The 21,763-nt window shown below is 40.3% G+C and overlaps 1 protein-coding gene and 1 non-coding gene across 6 annotated transcripts in view; one reads left to right on the plus strand and one right to left on the minus strand.

The window, feature by feature from the left end:
- Jph1 (junctophilin 1) overlaps positions 1 to 21,763 on the minus strand; it is a 79,503-nt gene that overhangs the window by 35,402 nt on the left and 22,338 nt on the right. The gene's annotated exons all lie outside the window — the stretch shown is intronic.
- Trnaa-cgc (transfer RNA alanine (anticodon CGC)) lies at positions 4,253 to 4,325 on the plus strand. The gene has a single exon. It is a non-coding gene; the product is annotated as a tRNA-Ala (tRNA).

Raw genomic sequence — 21,763 nt, forward strand, 5'->3', positions numbered from 1 at the left:
TCCCCATTCCTTGTTATTCCTATGGATGCACGTTCAGGTTTCAGATCACTTTTTTTTTTTTTTTTTACATTTTTTCCTTAGTTTTCGGTGGACACAATACCTGTATTTTATTTTCATGTGGTGTTGAGGATCGAACACAGTGCCTCACACATGCCAAGCAAGTGCTGTACCATTAAGCTACAACCCCAGCCCCTCAGAGCACGTCTGAATTTGTGTTCCCGAGAATAATCAGCCTGGCCTGTCTTTCCTGATGGCAAATCCTTATTTCATGATCATCTACTGCTATTTTCTACCTCAAATGAAACCTCAACATACAAATGCCTAGATCTACAAATGCCTAGAAATGCTTCTCTGCATAATTATTTGCCATTCTGGGCACACAGGCAATTTTGCTAATTCTACATACACACTCACTTTCCTTTCCATACTCACTATATATGCCATAGTCCCTCCTTATGGGGAATGGCTATTTTAGTGGATGTCGGAAACTACAGACAGTACCGAACACTAGATGTACTGTATTTTCCTATATGTACATAACTGTGGTAAAGTTTAATTTATAAATTAGGCACAGCATCGAATTACCAACAATAAAAAGATAGAACAATAAATAAAAAGAGAGTAACAATATACTATAATAAAACTTATAAATCATGGGATTTCCAGAACTTTCCATTTAATATCTGTGGACCAAGGTTGGCTGCAGGTAACAGAAACCACAGAAAGCAATGATGATTGCCTGCATCATCATTATCCAGCTCCAGCCCTTCTGAAATTCTGCATGTGAAATGAAAGCTGCTTTCCCCTTAATTTTCTCTCTGGCAGATGAAGGCTGCTGGCAAGTCAATTTCAAATGAGAATTTCTCTGTAATGTTTTTCTGAGATGTCACAGTCACAGCAGCTCAAATGATCTTGTTTGGCAGAGTGAGATGAACAAGGTTCTGATACTGGTCTGAAGGGGTGCTGCTGCATGACCTGAGTGCTGAGACACACACACAGACGCACAGACGCGCGCACGCACACACACACACACATCACCACAAGTGACACTAGTATGACAAATAGCTTCTTGCAAATTACTCGTTAAAGTATAAGGTGAAGAATTCCAGAAGACAGTTTGTCTTCCTTGCTTCTGCAATTCCAAATTTAATTTCTGAAGCACGATCTTTTCCACTCTAAACTGGAAAGATTATTTTATTTTTAAATCTGCTTTGTAATCTTAACTATCACTTTAACCATGTCAACCGTAACTATGAATTTAAATGCTATAAGATGATGAGTCCTTTGTATTATTAAAAATATCTAAAGAAGTATTAAGTGTTTGCTTGGTAGGCTTACTCTTGACAGTGAATTTGGAGTGAATACATAAATAAATGTAAATCTGCATAATATGTACACATTTTTAATATTTATATTTGGAATATTATCTGCAGCAACAAATGTTAAACCCTTAGGACTACTTGAAGGTTTTTTGGTTTGTTTTCGCTTGGAGCTAATACTTAACTGTATTTATTATCTTTTAATAAAACTTTATTTGGGTTTTATTTTGAAAAAACTGAAAATCTACCAACCAACTAAACAAAAAACTTCAGGAATAAACAGTTTAACTCTCTTGTACTGACTACTAACTCTGCCTTGGCAACTTGTTAAATTAGGGCTGCTCATAGTTTTTAATTATAATTTCATTATGTACAATACCAGCCTCCTTTGTCAAATGAGGTTTTATTACAGGGCTATTATGTAATTCAATTCGTGGGTTAAAGTCTCCTCTGCCTGGAAAACACAACTGCAATGGCACTGACCCTGATGCTTGATGAGAATCATCGAACCAGAGAATTCAGTAACCAGATTTTATTTTTTAAAATAATGTAGCCCATTTTACTCAGTTTTCGAAATGGGCTTCTACGCTCCTGGGTATAGAACTAGTGTTCTCATCCATGCTCTGAGAACCTGCACTCACCTGAAACATAAGCCATGCTGCGGGATCACAGGGTATCCCATCTCCTGTCATTATTTTGAGCCCTATGGTCTAGCTCAAAAGCCCATTTTTCCCGGACCTTAGCCATCTCCTGGCAAAGAGCCCTAGTCCCTGCCATTTGCCACTTGTTCTGTGCTATTTTAATTCTGGACAAGTTGTGGTAGTAGGCTATATTTAAATTGGCCTGCACTGTGAAGAAACACAGCGGACGCACGTGGCACCTTTGACATAATCCAATTGTGCTCTGGCTCGGTATCAAGCTGTGTGGGATTCTGCACTATATGCCCCACCATGCTCAGGGCTGGACTCCCACTCCCCAGGTGTTCAGCAGAATCTTCTGGGGAGGATGAACCGTGGCAGAGACCGATGGAAATGTCACCAAAAACTTCCAAGAGTCTACTGAGAAAACATGGACAATAATCAAAGGATAAGAAAAGAGGCCCTCGCCCCTGGCTGAGGACCACTGGAATATTTGTAGAATAATTTTCCAAAGACCCATTTACAGGTAGGAATTTATAAAGTACAACATATCTATGGAGAGAGCCTCAGAGGAAATTGCACGCACACATAAAGCTAGCCTTCTCAGGTCTCTGAGTTTTTAGAAGTGGACTGCAAGTGAGAAGCACTTGCTTCTAACCGATTCTTCCCCATCTGTCCCTCCACTTCCATGGCCATCAGCTGCAAACGCTTCTGTACCAGACACAAGGCTGAGTTCCTACCTGGAGTTATGCTGTTGCTTTATAGAAGAAAAATGGGATGGAAATGCCCTTAAATCATTAAAATTAAGAAAAATGTAAAAAGCAGCTTTCTCCAGAATAGGTGCTGAGGTCTTACAATCCATCCCAGCTCAAAGCTAGCCTAAAGCCAGATTTATCACTTTGTCCGGCAAATCAGAAAATGGTTAACTTTTCAGGAACTTACAAGTCAAGGATTTTTGCCTGGGGTCCTTATGTATGTGGTGCTGACGCTCCCATTTTGCTAGCTGCAGAGTGAAAATCCAGCCTATGTATGTGATCATATTCTTGCTGCAGATCTAGAAGTGCTTAGATCTAGAAACCAGGGTTTCTTCCTATTTAGTTTGCAGATATTTCCTTGGACTGCTTGGAATATTTCTTGCTGTCAGCCAAATCTCTCTATTTGGTTTCTTTGGTAGTAAATAATAGACCTGACTTTTGTTTTCTGGAACAAGTAGAAAAACCATCTTAGAAATGTTATGTTGAAGTATATTTGCCCACATAGACTAGTCAATTAACATGAAACCATTTTTAAATGTCCTTAACAAAAGAGCCATTAGCAGACTATTTGGTTACATGTAGTCTGGGATACAGACTTTTAAACTGATCTATATAGGGGCAACACAGAGGTGCATGTATCAAAACAGAGGTGTCTGTTTTTACTGGAAGGCATACAAGTGGCATTGAATATAATTACGCTTTGAATAGCATCAAAACACGACTCAAAATAAATCCCATACTACCTTTAGTGCTCCGAGCTTTCAATAAATAAGATTCCACCTTATTTCCTGAATGTATTCCAGCTCCCTAACAATGATAAGAATAATGATGATGTTTTGTGGTACTTGGGGACTGAATCCAGGAGTGTTCTAATGCTAAGCTACACCTCCAGTCCCTCTCTCCCTTTAAACTTTTATTTTGGTGGTGCTGTGGGGACTAAGTCAATGTTATACATGCTAGGCAAGCTCTGTGCCACTGAGCTCCATCCTCAGCCCTTTCTAAAGATTTTTATTTTGAGATGATCTCAACTGAGATCCAAGGCTGGCTCTGAACTTGCAATCCTCCTGCCTCAGCTCCTGGGGATTACAGCAGAAGTGTGTCACTGTGCCCAGCTCCAGGCTCATTCTTAAAGTCAACATGACAATGAAAAATGTGTGAGATTCTTCCACATAAATATGAGTAGCAGTAAGTCATGTATTTACTATCTGGATCAAGAACCTGCCATGCGGATGCTGCCAAGGAAACATAATTGTGGCCACATCACAACAGATAATGTGAACATAAGGCCCCTCATGGCACTTTACTGTAACTACTCCAAAAAAGCATCACCTTTTCCTCCAAAAGCAAGGCTATGAAATCACCCTTCCCCATTCCTTGTTTTGAGAAGAAAGATTTCTGAAAAATTCATCTTACTTAGTTCCCTGTCTTGATTCTAACCTAACAGAGGCCAATTTTGGTCTTAATAAAAAAAATGGAAATGAGTGTTATTAGAGGTTCTAAATATATATTTCTTTCTTTTTAAAATTAATGCATTTTGGCTGGGGATATAGCTCAGTTGGTAGAGTGTTTGCTTCGCATGCACAAGGCCCTGGGTTCAATCCCCAGCATCACCACAAAAATAAATAAGTAATATAAAATATAAAATTAATGCATTTTAATTATACAGAACCTACATGCATATAAAATACTTTGATCATATCCACCTCCCATGCGGCTCCTGAATCTGCTGTTCTAAAAATCTCCCCTAAAGATATACTTCTAAAAATTCCTAATTATTTCAATTTTTGCTGTTCTGTGTATTTCCCTGTAATTATTAGCAATTAACACACATATGTAGATCATAATACTCCCAAAGATTAAGACGAATTATGGTCTTGGAGAAGACAAATTATACCAAGGTTCTTAAGGAGGCCAGGAAAGGAAATACCACTAAACAAATGAGTTCCAAGTACAGAAGCCAGAAATAAGGGAGCTGAAGCCAAATCTCTTGTTTTTAGGGAAAAGAGGGATGAATGGATAAGACAGGTCCCCAGGGGCCTTGGGCTCATGCTCCACTCATCCTGGACAAGAGGTTTATTCAAAGTTGTGAAGGTGTGAGCTGGGAGATGACTTGTGAACTCTGCCCTCTGTGACAAGGAGGTCAATTTGGCCAATTTGGCAGAAGTAATAGGACAATATACAAAGGACCCTTCCTGGCCAGTGACTTGTAATCTATAAAGTGTTACTGATGGAAAGTCAAATACACAGGTATCATGATTGTACTAAGTTAAGCAAGCCAGTATTGGTGATGATGATAAATGTGCCAGGGTTAATTTACACTAATTAGAAATTTACAAGGAGTATCTTCTGTAATCCACCCTGGGTTATCAGCTAGTGGGTGGTGGGAGCTGGTTTAAACTAAGATGAGATATTTTCCTGTGCACCCACATGGCCACACCGACCTCTAGTTGAACAGTAAAATTCTCTGATGGTGGTCTTTCTTTCCATTCTACCTGTCAATGTTTTCCCTCATCAACTGAATTACTGTGAGATGAACATTTCCTTCCAGATGGAATTTTTAAAATTTTTCTTAAGTTAACATATCCATTTCCCTGTGTTGATTCTTGGATGTGATGACCTTTCAGGGATAAATAATTCTTAGTTTAAATAAAAGTATGATGGACAATATCAATGAATAAGTGATCGTCAGCTGCACTTAATTCTTCAAATGATTTTACTCCAACATAAGGAATGTGTCAAGTGGCAGCATCTCCTGTTGGCCTGGTGGGATGCTGAGATGCTGCTCATGTGTGAGCTGCTGAGCTGGGTCAGTGTCTTTGTCACTGGGATTCAGGGGTGACACTGCCAAACCCTCCACGGCAGGCACTTCATGCCCTACGGGTGGCATATGAAGCCTCCTGCCTGCCAGGCCACCCTGAGGCCACACTTGCATGTCATCCTGGTCACTGCTGTGCTCGGGCCATCTGGAGGCTCTGGCTGTTCCTTCCCCACCTACTGCCCTGGGCATGTCCTCAGGTGTCTTTGCACTTGTAATATTTGGCTCTGAAAACCAGCCCACTTCAATCCACAGCATATTGTTACAAACACAGCATAAAGGTAATCCTTGGATTAGATTAGCATAATGGGAATTTCACGGTCTCTCTGGATTTGCTCCAGAGATATAGACACATTATTTAGGATTCATGAACTTCAAAAGCTCCAAACTAAAAATACCTCTTACATCATATCGGAATGCACTCAAAGTGGAGTTTCTTGCTGTTGGTCTAATCCATTCCTACAGTGGTTAAAAGCAGAGTTTTAGAATCAATCTGGTCAGATGTGAGCTCTCACAATCATGAGCCTGAAATACAGGGCTAGCTACTCATCCTGGCTATGCCTCAGTTTCTTCACCTGGTAACATAAATAATGGTGAAACCTAATTTTCAGGTTTAAATACGGACCACAGAAAACATGTGTAAAGTCCTGACACAGATCACATAGACAAAGCCAGGCCACAGAATAAGCACTTAACTTCATATATAGAATATTTACTCATTGGATTAAATAACATTAAAACAAGTTTCTAGATAAGTAATAGATTCACAGCAGCTTGGGAGGCTCAGGTAGGAGGATTACAAAGTTCAAAGCCAGCCTCAGAAACTTAGAGAGGCCCTACGTACCTCAGCTAGACCCTGTCTCAAAATAAAAATGAATAAATAAATAAAAAGGGATGAGGATGTGAGGATGTGGCTCAGTGGTTAAGTGCCCCTGGGTTCAATCTCTGATACCGTGCGCACCCCCCAACTCCCTGAAAAAGAAACGAATTTCCCATTCATCCCAATACTAACCAAGCCACACCCAACCAGTGTTGTTTTTTTAAAAAAGGATTTTCCCAGAGTTTAAGTAAACACAAGAAAATATGACTATAAAATCCTATTTCCTCCTTTTCTAAGCAGACGGAAGCAGTCTATGCAATACTTCTGTATCTTTATAAACTGGAACCAGAAAACAGTGACCAAGTAAAGCATAAGGCAATGTATTGTCCTACCCCTTTACCTCGGTGAGGGACAGCAGTGAACCGAACCACCCAGATGACACAAGGCAGCAGGAGGTGAGGGGGTGGTATGCAGAAAGCCTGGATTTGGGTTCTGTTCTGCCCTTGGCAAGCTGTCTGACACTGGGCAGACTACTTAAATCTTGCAGGTGTAGAAGTGGTACAGTCAGCATGGTTGTTGTGGGGACATAATGAAGTATGTATGCAAGAGTTTTGCAAATTGTGAAATAAGACAAATGGGTTCACAGTGTTGTTACAGTGTTATTACCAGTTAGAAGTTATTACAGTCCACAAGTCCACTCTTTCTACTCTGGAAGTACCAGTAGTGGCTATGGAAAACACAAAGTCCCTATCGCTGACTCAAGAGCTGGTTAGCCTAAGGACATTTCCTGCCTAGGGTCACTGGATCCACTTTCCTTGAGCAACAAAGAACTGCTACGAGGTGCACTCTGCCTTCAAATGACCATGTTCAAAGTTTTAACATGGATGTAGTTTTTTGGGAGCTGATATAAATTTTTGTCAACAGTAATTCTTACCTGACATTGGGCTTAAAGTTTGAAAATAAAACAGAGATAAACAGAAAGCAGAGTAGAAGTCATACCAAAGACTTTCAGTTTTCATATCCTCAGAAGCACCAAAATGAGTCCAGTGCTCTAAAAACATGGCTGGCAGGCCCCATCCTTCTCCTCGTCCCCTTCCTGAGGCAGGCATCAGCTGGGAGCTTGGTGGGGGGACTGGCTGAGGGGAAGTTCTGTGTGGGTGTTCCAGAGATTTAGATTTGGGTTCCTTCTATTGCCCATGTCTTCCTTCTCATTTATAGCCAGAGGCCTTTCACCATATCTGCAATGGATCAGTTTCTTCGACTGAAAATTTAGGTTGTTAGAACAATTCTATTTCTTATAAGAAATTTAACACTTTCTCTCCCTTTCCTGTGGAAAGAGACAGAAGTGCATGTTCTGGCTTACAGGTGCTCTGTAAGACCTGTGAAGTCTGAGGAACACACTTTGAAAACCACTGGAAAACTGAAGATTTCTAAAATTCCCTTCAGCTTGAATATTCAATAATTGTTGCATCTACACTTTCATTTCTAGGGAAATTCATTTATTATAAATAAATATTAACAAAAGTAGACCCTCTGCTTTTTCTAAGTGAGGAAAATCTTCCCATTAAATCAGATGAATTATTTTGCTTTGGTAAATAAAGTTAGAAGCATTAGATTCAGGTAGGAAGAGGCAGATATATCTTCTAAAATTATTTTATTATTTGAATGACAAAAAATGCTAAGTAATGGGCCTATCCACGAAGTTATTGTATTTTATAACTACAGATCAAAAAGTCTAGCAATAGATGAATGTGAACATAATACTCAAAGATTCACAGCTGATTATTTTAGTAAGTGGATCTCGAATGGTAGCCAAAGTCTTTATCTGGTAACCAGCCACATCAACCCAGCACTATTATGATGTTAATGCATTTTACAGAAACTCAGATCTCAGACCCGATTTCATTCCAACAGATTTATGTAGACCAGGAAGCCAGGCCTAGCCAGTACGTGACACCCCTGATCCACCATCATGTGTGTATCCCAAGTGTTTGCATGACATGAAATCTATATAATTACACAGGCTTTATGATTCTAGCCTGTTCAGTTCCAGCACCCCTGCTGACTGCATGGCAGGAGGCATCAGAACAGACACACACAGGATGCAAAGCACAAAGACTGCTAATGGGTTGGCCAAAAGGTATCACTTCTTCATCCATAGGTGGTGAAACTCTGGTAGGGGGTGACTTGCCACCCTCATGGGCTATAAGGTCATCATGTTCAGGGAGGGCAGAGAACTGGGCTACTGCCAAGAACTGGGCTATTCTTCAGCAAAACCAATATTTGTTTTTATTGTTGGTTATACTATTAATGCACTTGCCTTGCTTATTAGTCATGAAGTGAATGGAGGTAGGAAGGAGGAAAAGCAGCAAGGATCAGCCGAGACAAAGGTGGATGATGGGGAAATCGAGGAGAGAGAGTAAGACATCATTTCCTGTGGGTTTGGCCTGGCCAAGAGCACCTAACCATTCTAGAGTTAAATTAATTCAAGGAACTATTTTAATTAAGATCTGAGAGAAATGTGAAAACTAAAATTTTAATTTTGATTTATAACTATAACATGCATAGAGATACATATACCCTAATGGTATGAAAATATGTAATACTGTCCTATTATTGAGTATTACATCCTCAACACTCTGCTGAATACTTTATGAACAAAATAATTAGGTTGTATGGTATTGGAGACTGAACCTGGCAGTGTTCTATCACTGAGCTAGATCTTAGTCCTTTTAATTTATTTTTTATTTTGAGACAGCATTTTTCTAAGTCACTATGGCTGGCCTTAAACTTGCCATCCTCCTGCCTCAGCCTCCCAAGTAGCTGGGAGTACAGGCATGTGCTGCGGTACCTGGCCAAAATTATAAAACATTTACAACAACCCTCTAAAGTTATTATTCTGTCCATTTATGTATCATAATACATGTTTGGATACAATAGGTCCTGGTGTATCTAAAGTACACACCATTGTCCAGCAGAACTAGCAGTAGACGTAGGCCATGTTTAATGATAAAGCCTAGGCGCTTCCCCCCACATCATTCTTCCTGTCAGCTGGAGAGATAAGAACATTATGGGGAAAATCTGCCAACTTGCGATGCCCATTTGCTTATCATACTGGCTTTTGTATTTAAGTCTCAAACATCTTAAACTTTTGTATTTAAAAGTGAACTCTCACAACATTGATCATTGTGATAAAGGGGATTTGCATCAATTCTGTGAGCTACAGATAAAATCAATCACTGGCTGGAAATTAGCTAGCACTGCTAAACTCACTCTGTCTACCATGAACCTCCCTGGATCAGAACGTCACCAGTGGTCACTTGGGCATGTAAGGCTTGCCTTAATATAGTAGGAACAAAAGCCCTACTGATCCCTCAGCGAGCCAATTTGGTTAAGGGAGCTGAAAATACTAAGTGGGCAGATGTGTTTACCCAATTATTTCAGTTGAACAGACCCAACCTTGGTATCCAACACACTGAAATGACCCCACACTTGATTGGAAGCAAGTGTCTATGGACAACTTTCTGATCGAAAGTTTGACAAGAACATTCTTGTTAGTGAGAGTCTATATTAAAAAAAAATGCTGAAAGTTGTGATTGCTGGGAATCCAAGTACCAAGTCCTGGATTCACAGCCATGGGTAGATTTGTTTTCATCTGTCCTGTGTGGTTAGCGGGAGCTGCCCCAAGCCCCGACCCAACTCATTCCACACTCATCCCCTCACATCCAGACTTCTGTGATCTGAGGTCATGGCATAGATCTTCTTGGATTTCCCCTTCCCACTCCCTGCCCTTTTCTTCTAACCACTGGTACCACCCACCATCAGCCTCCTCCTTCCAGGAGAGAGCTGAAGAGCAGCCACCTTTGACATTCTAAACAGATGTGAGGCTGGGGTGAGGCTGCGTGGAGTGACCAAGGACCTCAGAAACACACTTGTGAAGCTGTCTAATCCAACCCAAGGCTGGGAGATCTTCCCTAGCTGCCCTTTATTGAAGGCTCAGTACAGGTTGGACATTACACAAAATCCAGGTCATACATGGACTCATTTAATGCTTTTGATTTCCCTATGAGGAGGGCTCTGTAAGTCTCCTAATAAAGACACCAAAGCTAACACAAGTTAAAATAACTTGCTCCAGGTGGAGCCAAGACTTTGCCTGACTGAAAGCATGTGTCCTTCCCACATTCTACGACCTTAGATTATGGAGTCAGTCAGACGAGTCCCCCTTGTGTGCCTACCAGCCTTAGAATCTTCCATCAAGCTTTCCCTATCAAAGTTCCAAACTATTATTAGGGAAGATGTATGAATAGCTTATTCTAAAACAGAACACCCAACCACAAAATGCATTCCACATTCCATCAGAAATATTATGTCTTTTTCTGGGCCGTCAGGCCAGAGTGGTTCACAATACTATGCTGTGGTGGGCACCAACCGTCATTGTAGGAAAACAAATTAAGAACTTGAGAATGTATATTTGAATTGAAACAGGTCCCCCAGTGTTTTACTAGAGGCATTTCAATGAATGGCATTTTGGTTTTTTAAAAGACATTTAATTCAATGATTATTATACTGCCTGTGATAAGGCAAATGTGGTCGTATGTACACTTTTGAATACTATGAAAGGCAGGATCAACAGTGTAGATGTGACACATGGATCAATTTCAAAACACACAACAAAAAACACACATATACATAAATATAAATGCATATAAAATTGAAAAATGTAATATTAGAAGATGAAAAAGATTCTAAAAGGAAGTGAGCTGTGTGGAATGGTGTCATTTGTGTAAACACACAAAAATAGAATAATGTCATGTTTTTCAATTTATACATCATCAATGACGTAACAGACACACGTTACTCAATGTGTCATACAGGGAATGAGCCTGGGAAAAGAGAAAAGGAGAGGGGCTTTCCTCGGCTGGTTGCCTATGAGACGGTGGAGCTGAGGATCGGGAATACTTTACCCTTCTATGCTGAAGGGCTAAGGTGAGAAGGAGGAAAGATGGACAGGTATGGAGATCATCAGAGGATAGACCCATGTTACCAACCCAGCTCAGAGCTCTGATCCCACACATTTGTTTTTTATCTTTTGGTTTTATTTTTACTTGATAGTGGCACATTATAATCATCAGTTTCAGAAACTTCTTTAACCACGGGCCTGTGCACCCACAGAAACTCTCTCAAGCCCTGCTCAGAAGCCCAGGTTGTCCCGTGAGCACTAACACAGCACGGAAAATAGTTACCTGCTGGCCACTAAACTGAACCTTGGATTTAGTCCTACAAAAATTGTTCCATTTTCTTTTCACAAATATATAAACTGGCAGAATATAGAGGACACAGAGGTGAAGGAAAAGAAAAGTACATTGGTGTGGTATTGGATTTACAATGTGACCCTTCCCCTCCCCACTCCTGCACCTACTGAGTCCAAGGGGTGGCAGTGATTGCAAACTTCCCTCCCTTGGACCCCCACCTCTGTCCCTGAGCCTCAGGCCAGCTGGGGAGGCACTGTGGTGCTTGGGGAAAAGACCTTCAGGAGCCAGGGCTGGTGAACGAACTCCTAAACAAACTCTCCACTGACACATCACTAAAAATAAGTATGCTTACATGCATAACACATTTTTGGAACAGTAAACCGAACTCTCTCCTTTATCCTCTCTAGAGACTGATGTGCCATTCTTATTCAACTTTATACGAAATAAATGCAGGTGCAACAACTCTGAGCATTACAGGCAGTTACTTTTGATGTGATAAGTACACATCTGCCAAGAAGCGAAGGAATGGCAGAGCCAGTGGACAGGCACTGTGTATCAGCTGCTAGCCCGGATTCCGGTCAAACGCTGATAAGGCTCACTTGGGCATTGCCTTATTTAGTCAGACTTCTCTGTCCAAACACCGGTGCATGGTGACAACTGCGCATGCTATTACAAGTCTTTCTCCTTTCAGTCATCTGCTGACACACCAATTAAATAAAGTGTCACCACTATTGAAGCAGCCTATTGCCTTGCCTACTAGTGATTTGCCTGCAGAGAATAATGATAATATATTACAAATAAACCTGAATATGTTCTTTTAGCAAAGGGCTTCTCATAAGGAATAAAAATTAAGTTAAAGGCTCCCCCCATAACAATGAACAAATTAATATTGCATAGTATTACTACTGGCTCAGGTAAATTGCACAATTTCCCCCATAGTTAGTAGAGAAATTATACCTGAAAATATTTTTTTCCAGCACCCATTATGGTATTAATGAGCCTTATATTAGAAATCAGTGACTTGATCTAGATATGTGACGCTATTAACAGAACCAATATGAGTCATACAGACACATAAAAAAATAGTTGAAATACATATGGTGATTTAACAAGTCTAGCATGTAAGTTAGTTTTAACTGCTTATAGAATAGGGAAGCTCTTTGTGTGAGAACATGGAATGAATTCCAATATATATTGTTAAACAAAGACAACAAAAACCAAGCAAAAAATCCTGCAAAAAAAAAAGTAACAAAAATCTAGGGTGTAGATGGTACATATTACAAACTATGATCCTTTATCTGCATTTAATTTCAAAATATAAAAAGCTTTAAAAATACCCAAAACTCTTTTTTTATAAGTTTAGTGCCAAAACTTGACAGTAACACCTGGATGCAACTGACAGGCATTTACGGTTCTTTTTTTTTTTTTTTTTTTAATTCTTAGTGTGAGTATTCAGTATCCCTGGAGAAATAATATGTTTGATTACCAGGTGCTGCTCAGACCCCCTGAGGATATCATGTAATTTATGCTATATGCTCTATATTCCTTTTCTAAAATCCAGTAAGTTCTGAATTCTAAAACATATCTGAACCCAAAAGGTTTTGGATAGTAACTAAATATGTGGTATGTGAACATCTGCATCAAAGGGGATAAACTTACATTTGGATATATAAATATCAGGAAAAAATTTATAACGATACTAATAACATTTGCTGCCTTCAGGAAAGGTTTCTGATCAGCTGGAGTTAGGAATGGGGGAGAGATTTAAACTTGGTCTAAACCATCTTGTAATTTTCAAATTTTGTACCACTGAACATGAATCATCAAGAAATAAAATTAAAATTAAAAAATTACAACTTGTAAACATATGGCCAGAGCCCAATCTATTTAAAATGCATCCTGTTAACAAGTTTTCAGAAGGCAATGCTGCACTCCCACAGTTGGTGGGTGGGTACCTTTGACCAACCCTTCCTGGTCATAAGTTCCAGTTTCTCTTGACTCTTGTTTTAAGCATGCCAAGTCTTTCCAAGGCAGCCTCCTCTTCCTCTAAAACACTGTTTACAATCCATTTCTTAAATGAAACTTCTCTCTAATCCACCTGTGCTTACTTCAACTATGTAACCCTATAAAACAAACGTACTTATTTTGTTCTGTCTTCTCCATTAACACTAGAAATTCATGGAAACTGCGATGAAATAATTTGCTTTTAAAATTTTTACTGGGCAGTTTTTCTTACATTGATGGTTAATTTACACTGTGTGCATATTTGGTCTTCCTAATAAGCCTTCCAGGGATTGCCCAAAGACTAAGTGATAAATATTTGCCAAACTGAATTATGCTTATAAAACAATACTTTCCCATTAAGTCTTTATAATGAAAATCAAATGGAAAACATAATCAAGATAAAAGACTCAAAAAGCTCCTGGAATAACAAGTACACGTGTGTGGTACAGAGCCCTGGGTGGACAGAATGCTGCTCTGAATTTACCACCTGACTATTGATACATGCACTTACAGTGGAGAGACCCCAGTTACATTCCGGAGTGCTTACTTACATATATGTGAAATGACCTACTAAGAAATACTGAGGGTTAAAAACTATATTTGTTCCCCATAATGTTAAAGGAAAAAAATTATGTACAGATGTTATTAATAGTCCCCAGGAATCTAAAAGTCAAAAATACTTAAAAATCATGGGCTACTAAATTTAGAGACAACTCAAATGCTTATCTTTCTTAGAATCCTTGAAATCACTTCAAAACGATCTTTGTAAAGGTCACTAAATTGTACTGGTATACATCGGCAGCTTAACAATTAGTTAACATGGTATTCACATGTAATTTAACAATCAGTTAACAATTTTTGCCTAGTATACTAATTGAACAACAAACTATTGAGTCAGTTTCTTTTTATTTTTTTTCCTTTCTTTTTTAAAGGCAAACATCAGAGACTTTTGAAGAAGGGTAAATTCCATCCTGCAAGATAAAATTTCCCTCTGACTATACATTTCATTAAAATCCACTGTTTTGGTGTTGGCATTCAAAACCAAACCAAGTACATTTTGTCTTGGAAATTAATCCTACTAAAGAAGTATACTTTTAAGTACAAACTGAAGCCAAACACCCATGTAGTTTTCAATACAACTATGTACTTGTTCTAGCTGATAATCAGTGTTTTTTTTTAATGCCAGAAAAACCTTGGCAATATTTTGAAGTCACTACTGTCAACACTCTCATTTTTCAGATGAGAAAACTAAGTTCAGAGTAGTCACCATTTATTGGATTGTTCTATTGGCCAGGTGTACAATTATTAAAGAACTGGCTAGATTTATTTAAATAAACAAGTATATTATTGCCCAATAAGCACCCAAACCCAGGTCTGTGCAGAATGGTATGGTGGAGAAGAAGGAAGATGAAGTAGCTGGAGAAGACACCCCAGGGGGGGCTTGGGCAGGGTCAGGTTTCATCTTCCCATCCTCCTTGGGTGGCTAAGCTTCCTGCCGCCCATTGTAGAATTTCAGCTGCACCAGTAATAAGTGAATATAGATGCAATTGGTTGTTTATACGTTTGTCTCACTTAAGGGATGCCTTTGAAAACCCATTTTTTTTCCTTACTACTTTGTCATTTTGTTAAACTAGTTTTCCTATCAGCAATATTTAAAAACATTTTTTATTGGTGCTTTTTTGTTATACATAATATTGGGGTTCATTATGACATAATTGCAAAAGCAAGGAATATAATTTGCTCCACCCATTTCTTGAACAACATGCATAAGAAGGCTTTCAATGAACAGCCATCAAATGAGCCTAATGGATGCATTACTTTAGGGTAAAATGGTCACAGCAGAGCTGGGACATCCCTGAAGGACTAGAGAATGGTGTTCTAAAGGAGGAAGTGGGAAAAGAAAAATGGGGAACTGGGAGGCAGATATAAGTAGAGAGCAAATAAAACAAGAGGATCATTAGGGAGCACACAAAAAGCCAAGGACACACTGCACTACAAAGGTAAAACCAAAAGAAGGTTAAGCTCTTAGTCTCTCCAGAGATGAATGGGTGCACCATCTTTAGAGGACACAAACCATAGAGTCACATAATTTTAATGATAGCCTTAAGTGATTTGGAGAATCTTTTGTTCACATATTTCAGACAAAAGCTAGTCAGTAACTGAACTGTGTAGAGCTGACTCGGTTTATGGTAACTCTCAAACTACACCCTCCTTTTGTGCATGGAATGAAGATCTTACCAGAGAGTTTACGGCTCAGCAACCACAGGCTCACCCACATGTGAAGTGAGAGGCGTGGAAGAGCTGCTGTGTAAACTGAGGGACACCAGCAAACTAGTCCAAAGAAATACATCTACCCTAAAAACTCAGGACCCACTAAACCTAACAAACTTTAATAATGGGAAAAAAACTTTTTCTATAGAAATCATACTGAGAAAATGGAGCAATAGTTCACTTGGGGCTGATTTTCATTTCTTTACATAGGATTGAAAGGAAATGACCAAGGTGGCCTAACCTAACTGCAGAAGCTGCAATGACGATATCCATCACAGACATGCCACTAGCTGCTGAGAAAGATGATAATGCAAATCTGCTTAGCAAGAACAGCAGGATGGTCTAACAGATTAATAATGGTAATTAAAGCTTTAGATGCTAAAAAAGAGAGCGACAATCCCAAGGATATTTAATTGAAAAATGCACAATAATCATAACCCATCCACAGCACACCAGGAGCTGGGTATGTTCCAAGAAGGCCCCCAGATACCCACTGTGCTGCCCTTGCCACCCACAGCCACTTGGAACCCTTTTTTCACACTCTGTGTAGAACAAGCCCTTCTCATGGTTCAAGATCCAACTCTAACCCTCTTTCCTCCTATGAGGCCTTTTCTGAAGCTTCCACATGGATAAATCCCTCTGCTACTCTAAGCTTTATCTAGCACTTAAAAGATTCTGAAAAACACAGTGGATTCTGTCATGTCCCCTATTCTTATTCTTGTGTCACAGTGAGGGAACTCACAATTGGGGTTCCATCTTGCTCCCTCTGGAACACCTTCTACACCCTGCAGTGTTTGCTCACAGTCGCGTTGACAAGCGTGTGTTAATAAAGGGGAGTGGTTTAGGTTTTCATGCCACAATACCCTGGGTGACCAGGTCTGGAGGACTGACTTATAGGCTCCCATTTTAAATTAATTCTTCCAGTGTCATTTTTATAGACTATAAATCTACCCCTACTGTATATACAGAGAGAAACTGCTTTTCAATTATTTCCCCAAAGCCTACACAGACACACTTAGATAAGGATAAAATGAAGATGTTCTAATAAGCTTAAGACAGAGATTTCACACTGTGAAATGCAGAACAGTCTAAGAATTTCCTCATATTTTAAAATCTGGCTGTTTCTTCTGAACAGGCTGACTAAAGTAATGCAGGTGGCAATACAGAAACGCAGGTGGGTAGGTTGGTAGTTGTGTTGAGAAGTCCAATCAAGTCCTGCTCAGCAAGGTGAGACCCAGGACAAAGCAGCCCGTGTTCAGCCCACAGCTGTTTAAACTTTTGTAGCAGATGCACCCAGTGGAGAATCAGGCCAGATTGAGTTTGAGAAGGGAAACCTGCAGTACAAGTATCTGTCTCTATAGCCACGGTTTGCATACACCCTGGATCAGCTTCAGGAACTTAAACAGAGGTGTGGCCTGGGCTTTCTTCTTCTTCTTTTTTTTTTCAGATGTGTATGCAATGTACTTAAAACTATTTACCCTAAACTGGAATTTGGATGAGAATTCAAATGGTACAGTGCCTCAGAAGTAGTATCCTATGTCCAGTGTGACAGCAGAACAACTCCTGATGTGCCCCATTAAGGGGTAAGAGCTCACAGATGCTGGGCAGCATTTCAAATGCTTATGGCCTAGCAACTCATCAAGCGAGCACACTAACCCTGTGGGTTCTATTAACAATCACTCTCACTTTACAGATGAGGGAACAAGGCATGGAGATGCAAAGTCAGTTGCTTGAGTAAGGCCACTCAAAGCAACAGAGCCAGTTTTTTTCTGGTTCTCAAGTCTGTGTTCTTGACCACTACCCCATACTGCAGAAATATTTCAAAATAATTCCCTAAAACTCTCTGAGGAAAAAAGAAAATCAGGTTCTCATGTTAAAGATGAACCATTTCGCTTTTCTTCCCTCTGAATTTCTTGGTGATATAGCTCACGCTCACTTCGTTTCTGATTTCAGGAACCACAAGCAAAATGAGAGCCGGCTTGAGCTGGCTAACTGCCTCTCCTTCCCAGGACCACACTGACTAAAATGAGGGAGGGTCCTTTATCAGAGGTGAAACTACAGAGCAGTGCCGGGATAGGTAGGGGCCCAGTGTTAGAAGACCTGGGGACCAAGACGCCCATCTCTCACCTGCATGCAGTTCCTGGAGAGGAAGGACTACCCTAGTGCACGAAGACCAGCTTCCAAAATATAGCACAGGGCTCATTCTGGTCTGTCTTGGGGGATGGGTGACAACCCTGCAAATCTGAGTGAGCTCCTTTGAAGGGGGGAGCTGGTGGAGCCATGCAACCTGCAGCCACTAAATACAAGTGGCCCAAGGGGCTGGAAGGGGACTCCTGTGAATGAGCTCCCGCGCCCAGGGCCTAGGGACTTCTCTGTAACTTGACTTCTCCCTGCTGAAGATCAACTTCCCCAGCTCCTGCTCTCTCTGCACCTCTCTCAGCCTGCTGAGGGATTAACCTGACCACAGACCTACCTCAATCATGTCTCCAGCCTCAGTTCTAATAGAGGCCTGTGAACACTGTAACGAAGACAGAGAAAAGCCAAGGCAATGTCAGTTACCTCAACTCAAACAGGCCAACAAATGGCAGGCTGGCATGGACTTGCCCTGAGCCACACAGGCCAAGGCACAATAGGCTAAAACAAGCACCGGGTACCAATTCCATTCCCAATTCTCTTCTCCTAGGAATTCCTTCTCTTCCTTCCAACAACTGTTTTGGGTGATGCTCCCACATGTTGCCTGACTTCCATGTAGCTCTTACTTAATTTCAGGTTGTACTGCTAGTTGTTTCCATATCCACCTCTATCACTTGGTCATACACTTTCCTGGATGACAGGGACATCTTTTTCAACCTGGTTTCTCCCAAGGTACCAACTGTGCTGGTTTACATGGAGTAGGCATTTGAGACGTGTTGGTTAAAATGGTTACAAATTCACTCTAACATAGATATTTGGTGTCTACCTCCTAAATCAAGTTTAACGTGCACAACGGTCTGCCGAGCAGCTACCACTCTACTCTGCAGATGAAGGGACTGTGAGATATGCCAAGGTTAAGCCAGGTGTCCCACTCCCATCGCCAGCAGCACAGAGTCTGAGCCGACTCTCCAGCTGCAAAGTGAGTCTTGTTAACCAGTATCCACACACACCATCTCTCTGAGCCCTAGAACCACATGGGTATGAATGACAACAGCATGTTCATTTTTTCAGGGAAGAAATAATGAAATCTCTTAATCCTCCAGGATTTTGCCCATGCAGATCCCTGTGCTTGGAAAGTTCTTCCTGCCCTTTCTACCTTAGGAAATTCCATGTTCCCTCAAGACCCTGCTCAAGATGAACTCTTGAAAGTCTCTTAGTTTCCTCCAGGTGGTTAGGGACCCTCTGCTGGGCTCTTACATATATTGTCCTTTGCTCTGTCACTGCTTACATGATCTTAGATGACCTGTGAGAGTTTTCTTCTCAATCTCTTGCCTCAGACTATGAGATCTCTGAGGGCAAGAGCTGCCTTTCATGATACTTGGCATGGAAACATTTAATAATTGTTGGTTGTAAGGATTTATTAAGCACCTATTAAATATTCACCTGATCTCATTTAATTCTTCCAATCTCCTACAACTAGGTGCCAAATTATGCTATTTTTTGGATAAGAAAGCTAAGGTGTCATAGGCCTCAGATTCTACCCGAATAAAATATCCTACCTCAGCTCAGTCTAAGGTCCCAGAATCTTTCTGGCATCCCTGTCCCAAAACACAGGTTGGAGCCAGTACCCTGGGCAGAGCAGGATGTTCTCATGAAATTTGCCTGCAGGTGGATCTCTCGGGTTCTTGTTCCTGGGACCTGATCTGAGACCTGTGAAAAGAGTAGGTACAGTCCCCAGGTCATGGGCCAGTGGGACCTCTAAAGCTGCAACTCCTTCATTTGCTCATCTCATTTATGTGTACTTCAGCTGAGCCCAAGAAAATCGGTGTCACTAGCCACAAAAGAACTTCATGTCCACTTAACTGAACAACATGTATGCAACAACCTCAGTAAGGCTTAAAAAATGCATATGTAATACAGCAGTGTCGAGTTGAAATATGAACTGTCAGAAACCCGATTAAATCTTAGCCTGTACTGCATATTCTAAATCTCTAAAGAACACTTCTAATTCAAAGAAGATAAACCAATCGCAACCTACTAGAGTGCCTATAGTGTCTTGCTATCTGTGTTAGGTTCCATGCAAAGTATAAAAACTGAATTTTTATTATCTATATGGTATAGATTAATAAGCGTGAAGTAGGCCCCTAAAGTCTAAAAATAACCTATTCACGATTATCACTTTCCTTCCCAGTATTGTATGAGTAAACATTTTATTCTGGTACAGACCCCAGAGTTAGTTCTTATTAAAAGCCATCATAACTTGCTTTAGATTTATGTTTGATTATTAGGAGAATCTTTTAGTAATTCTGACTTTATAGCTCATTAGTTATTATTTATTAATTAAGACTTATAAAAGTTATTTAGAATTCAAGTGAGAATTTCATACTAATAAAGATGCAAAGTATGGTGGGGGGGAAATTCCTGAAAATGTCATGAGAAAATCCAGTAAGAGAGAGCCTATTTTCTTCTTCTTCTTTTTTTAATATTTATTTTTCAATTTTCGGTGGACACAATATCTTTATTTTTATTTTTTATGTGGTGCTGAGGATCGAACCCAGCACCCCACACATGCCAGGCGAGCGCGTTACCACTTGAGCCACATCCCCAGCCCGGAGAGCCTATTTTCAATTCCCAAAGTTCTTTATACCTATTTGATACATCTCCTACAAAGATAGCAACTTGCCTAAAAATTCCTTTTAACCCATCAGAAAATGCCTTTCCTACCCACCCTTACAGCCTTATTAAAGTATAATTAATTAGTAAAAATCACATATGTTTATAGCATATAATATGTTTTCATATATGAATAAATTCTGGAATGATTAAATTGAGCTAATTAACATATCCAAGCAATCACTTCTTCACCTCTGTGGACTGAAAACAAACATTTTATGTTTCTTGCTAACTCAAAGTCCTCACACAGACCAGGAGTATAAAGAACCACTCAATGCAATCCATGATTGTGCAAGAGCAACGAGCACGGCTCTGGCTGCAGTGTGTGCCCTGGGACACCAGGAGTATGAATGACAACGGCATTTTCATTTTAACAGGGAAAAAAAACAAACAAATCTCTCATTCCTCCAGGCTTTTTTAGCCATGTTGGCACCTCTACTTGGAAAGTTCTTCTTCCCCTGTCTACTTCTTGAAGCTGGAAGAATTTATGAAATGTTTGTGATGCAAACAATTATATTTTGACTCATTTATTAATAAGAGTAAAATATTTTTTTCATAGTTTCCTGTTTTATAAGCTTTAAGGAATACTGTTAGTGAACTAGAGTAGAATATTTCTGTAACTGGCATTTTCCTAATAAGAGAAATGAGACTGCCTGACGGGGACCCCTTCACCTTGCTGACCCCCCTACACCTGCCTGCTTCCCCTTCAGACAGGTAGCAGACTGAGATGAGCTGGGGGGGCTTGCTCAAGTAAGGACCTGACCACCACCAGGAAGGCTGGACTGTGCTCCAGGATAGCTCTCAGGCCCTCCATGGATTCTCCATCCTGATCCAGAGAGGAAGGTCAAACCAAGCAACCCTACCAGAAGGCAGAGTAGGGACCAGGGAAAGAAAAGATATAGATGGTACTAGGTCATGAACAAAGAACAGGCCCTTGGCTCCCCTTGGTTTTGTTCCTACTCTGAACTCACAGTGTTCTTTGCAAACTCCTCACTCACTCTTCATCCTACCTCCTTCATGTAGTTAAACTGTCTGCCAAGGTCCTCCCAGGGCACAGCCCTGGAGGAGAGGGTTTGGAGCTAC

The sequence above is a fragment of the Callospermophilus lateralis genome, chromosome 16 (assembly GCF_048772815.1).
Source record: "Callospermophilus lateralis isolate mCalLat2 chromosome 16, mCalLat2.hap1, whole genome shotgun sequence".
NCBI lineage: Eukaryota > Metazoa > Chordata > Mammalia > Rodentia > Sciuridae > Callospermophilus > Callospermophilus lateralis.